Source organism: Morone saxatilis, unplaced genomic scaffold, assembly GCF_004916995.1.
Source record: "Morone saxatilis isolate NCDOM2014 unplaced genomic scaffold, NCSU_SB_2.0 Contig19, whole genome shotgun sequence".
Taxonomy (NCBI): Eukaryota; Metazoa; Chordata; class Actinopteri; family Moronidae; genus Morone; species Morone saxatilis.
In genome coordinates, this window is record NW_023339751.1 from 23,234,517 (window position 1) to 23,239,085 (window position 4,569).

The following is a 4,569-nucleotide window of genomic DNA, read 5'->3' on the forward strand; positions in this document are numbered from 1 at the left end:
CTGATCTGTTATACCATCATACTGCATCGTTTGTAGTATTCTCATTTTGGCAGTAAAGACTGTAAACGACTGATTGACTGCGTTTCTTCTGACCGAGCCCTGAGTTCGCCGATTTGCAGCACACACCAGTTTCATGGTTCACACACCCCAACAGTCTTCATATGGGGTGGGTAATGGATGAAGCCGTAAACAACACCAGACTTTAACCAGGAGACTGTGTTCAAGTCCTGTGTTGAAACCAGAAACTACGCAATTTTCCTGCGGTAGGGCTTACAGGTGTAATCTGGTTAACACTTACCACATTAAACTGTCTATAAAACTCTAGCTCTATGTTCTATATGTAATTGAAGTTGTGACTTCCATTTTCCCAATGTTCCAACAAATGTTCAAACCTCAGAGAAATCTGTCATTTTATTCAGGTAACGCTCGCTTGTTTCAGGCCCGATCGCCTGTCTATAGCATATATATATGTATAAAATATATAGTATAAGAGGGACTAAGGCTTAATCAACCTTTTTTTCTAAACATATGCAGTCTAGAGGCTTATATAGCCAATGTTAAAACTTTGAGTTTTTTTTAATGAAACCTAAACCCACCCTTTGAAGTCTGTCCACATATAGGTGAAAGCAGCCCTACAACCCCTCTGCAAGAACCACTGTATGGAGCTATTATTGTAGCAAAACTATTTACAAATGTGTGTGGAGAGTTGTGTAACTGTATCTCAATCTGTGTGTGCGTGTAATCTGTGAATGTGTAAAATAATCTGTAAATATGTACTGAGATTTGTGAATGTGTACAGGAATCTGCAAATGTGTGTTTAGAATCTGTGTGTGCGTAATCAGATTTGTAAATGTGTAAAGATAGTTGTACACGTGTGGACAAAGTAGAAAAGTAAGTTAAACAACAAAGACAGCGCAGCAATGTCTCGCTACCGCCGACTGGTGGTCTGTAGACTGTACAGCTGCTGAGGCACACAAATCTCTCCTGACATAAATCTCCACACGCATTTACAGATCTGCCATGGTAGAAGTGTAGCAAAAGTCACGTGTTAAAAGACAGCCAATTGAGAGTCCCGCCTGAGTTGTAAGCGAGGATTTGCCTGTATTTCCAGCTTTGAGCAAATACTTAGACTTTTGTCTAAGTCTGCACTTACTGATTTGTCTACAAATTTACAGATTTATCCACACGTGTACAAATATCCTTACACTTGCAAATCTGAATACAGATTTGTAGATTTTCTACACATTTACAAATCTGATTATGCACACATGGATTCTAAACACACATTTGCATTCCTGTACACATTCACAAATTTCAGTACATATTTACAGATTATTTTACACATTCACAGATCTGATTACCCACACACAGATTGAGATACACAGCTCTATTCACACATTTGTAAATAGTTTTGCTACCATACAATAATAACGCCATACATTGCCTATTCTGCAGCCTGGAGACAGGGTGGTGGTGAAGGACTGCAAGAGAGGGTGGTGGTGAAGGACTGCAAGAGACGTCACTGGGGGAAACCATGCTGGACCAGGTGCATCTTGTAACCAATTCCAACAGTTGCAACAAGCACGTCTCCTAGCAAAAGAGGAAAGTGATACGGATCTATTGGTAGTCACATCCACAACTCCTTTTTCAAAGTAAAAGCACTGTTGTAATGTTTATTTAACACAACTTCAATTGACTGAAGCCATGTTAAATAAATATTTACAACTTCAACATTTCTGGAAGTGGAGGGCACTATCTTTCATCTTATCACTGCTCTCTCTTCCTCCCTCCCTCTCTCTCTCTCTCTCTCTCTCTCTCTCTCTCTCGGCTAAACAAACCACACACAACTGCATTCTGGTTATCACTCTTCAAATCTATGTTTAAACTACATGTATATGGCATTGTAAATTAAATTACATCAAAATCGATTTTGGTCCCACAATGTTTGTCAGACAGGGGAAACAGTGATGAGATGATGAGATCATGAAATAAAGCTCAGTCTTTATGAAAAAAACACATATTAAATAAAAATATAAATATTAAATCCACACAGATTAAATGTTAAACGTACATCATCACTACATTTGTTTACATAGTTATTATTACTGCACTATAACTATAGTATACTATAACACTATACTATAAATTGGAACAAAACTATCAGGAGACAATATTTATTATCAATATGTATTTACTATACCCCTGTAAATTATTTCTGATGCAAGTATAGTTTTGCCTCCAGTGCCTCCAGTGTTCATTTTTAGTCTAAACCCTCATACTTTGATTAACAAACAAACAAAAAATAGATCTTACAGAACAACAGACCTGTGTACTTGCTTGCTTAGATGTTAATCAGTTGTTAAACACAAGAGTAACTAATACAATTTAGACTAGTTCAGTACCTCAGGTATTAGATTTATGTATCAAAAATGTTTACAATTAACTCCCATCTAATACCTGTTCATATTTGAATTGTTTCCTTGCATTGTTTTATTTTTGAAAGACAAATTAAAACGTAACTTGAACCTAAAAATGAAGTGCATGACCAAATCCATGTATTTTCCCACTTTTATTAGTGAAAGAAAGCCTATACTAAAATTAACAATAAAATGTCCTGCTTATAAATATAAAAATGTAATGAAAGATTTAACTTTGTGAGAACTGTTTGATTTCAACCTTAGTTTATCCTTTGTTTTGGTTTCCTTGGGACAACAGGTAACAGTGTTAAATTTGGGAACAGTCCTATCATTAAGGTAATAATATAATAATTACAACAACATTTCAATCCATTGGCTTACATGACAAAGGATAGAATACAAAACGGATGTGTTTTAAATACTACTTTTGGGTTCATGCTATCCTAGATCTGTTCTAATTAGAATCAGATGTGCATACAACTACCTTTCTGCATCTAGATTTTCAATTCCTAAATACAAAATCTAATATTTATTTTGTATTTTTTTGCCATGTGACAAATAGATGTGACAATTATAATTATAAGCTTCATGAGATTTTCCTCCTTTGTATGTCCTTTCCTTTATTATTTTTACAGTGTTTATATAAATCAGAGCAGGTTATTAATAGTTTCCTTTTTCTGGACAGGATCTCTTGCTTCTCTCAATGGGATTTTCTTTTGTGTCTCATTCTCCATGTTTGCCTCTGTTAGAATTGGCTTTTCTGCACAGGGAGGAGCAGCAGACAATTCTTATGTCTTATTGGCTAATGCCTCTTCTCTGTGTCTCTGTCACTGTAAGGAAACGGGGAAACTGAGCAGCACTGTGACGTTGCAACCCTCCACCCCCATTCACTCTGGCCCTCTCTCTGCTGTTTTCTCTTCTTGCTCCCATCTCTTCTGCTCGCTCTGTGACTGACGGTGGATGGGTGGTCATGTGATGTTATAATACCCAGGGATTTTCTGCCAGGCATGCTCTGTAGGCTCCCTTTCTTTCTTCTTCCATTCCTATCTGAGGACAGATTGCCTGATATTGTCCTGCACCCAGCCGCTTGCTCAGCTCTTCTTCTGAAGGATTTATTGTTAATTCATTTACCATGGCACTGACTGAGGGCTGGATGGTGTGTTAGAAGACTGTCCTGTCAAACACTCATCAATACACATACACATTGGAATTCATATGCAGTGGTAAGAGACGGCAGCAGGGACCTGGCAGCATTTGTACATGTGGCTGGTAAGTGACATGCAGGGTGTTTGGGTTGCTGTCAAGCTTATGTAATATACAAGGGCTCCTATCTGTCATTATTATTAGCATTGTGTGTATACATGAGGAATAAATTAATCTATTCACTGCTTCACCCTCTGCTCTAATTGAACAGCCCTCCTTTCAATCTGCTTTGACACTGATTTAGCACATTTTTAATAGTTATTGATTAAATGTGTTGGCTGGAATTGTAGTATTGACTGTGGTTTTGCATGTAGTGGAACTGGGTGCATTTCAGGGTTTGAGCATGTGGGGTGAAAGCCTTGTGTCTGTATTTAGTTTGTATTTAATATTTTCTATAGTTATTTGCATTTTGTGCATTTCTGCTTCATTGGGCAGAATGCACTGAGCAACAGAACACAGATCAGCCTAATATCATCAGCATGAAGGTGCACCTCTATTGTTTCCATCATAAACACAACAGTAGCGAAAAGATGTTGTGCACAGCAGCCACCATGGACTATTAGCTGATGGTTGTCACTGGCAGTTCATCGTCACTCAGCGCTAGTCACTATGGCAACCACAGTCAGGACCAAAGTTATGGACTGACTTCCCTAGTTTGGCTACGGGCCGCAAAATATACTATATGCCTTTGGTTGCCAGTTCAACAAAATAAACATAGACTAATATGTACAGTTATATATGGTAAATGGTAAATGGACCTGTACTTGTATAGCGACTTTCTAGTCGCTTAGACCTTAGACCACTCAAAGCGCTTTCACACTACGTGCTACATTCACCCTTTCACACACATTCACTCAGTGATGGCGAAGTCCATCAAACAGAAACTAACTCATTCATACACATTCACACACCGATGCACAGCATTCGGGAGCAATTTGGGGTTCAGTAT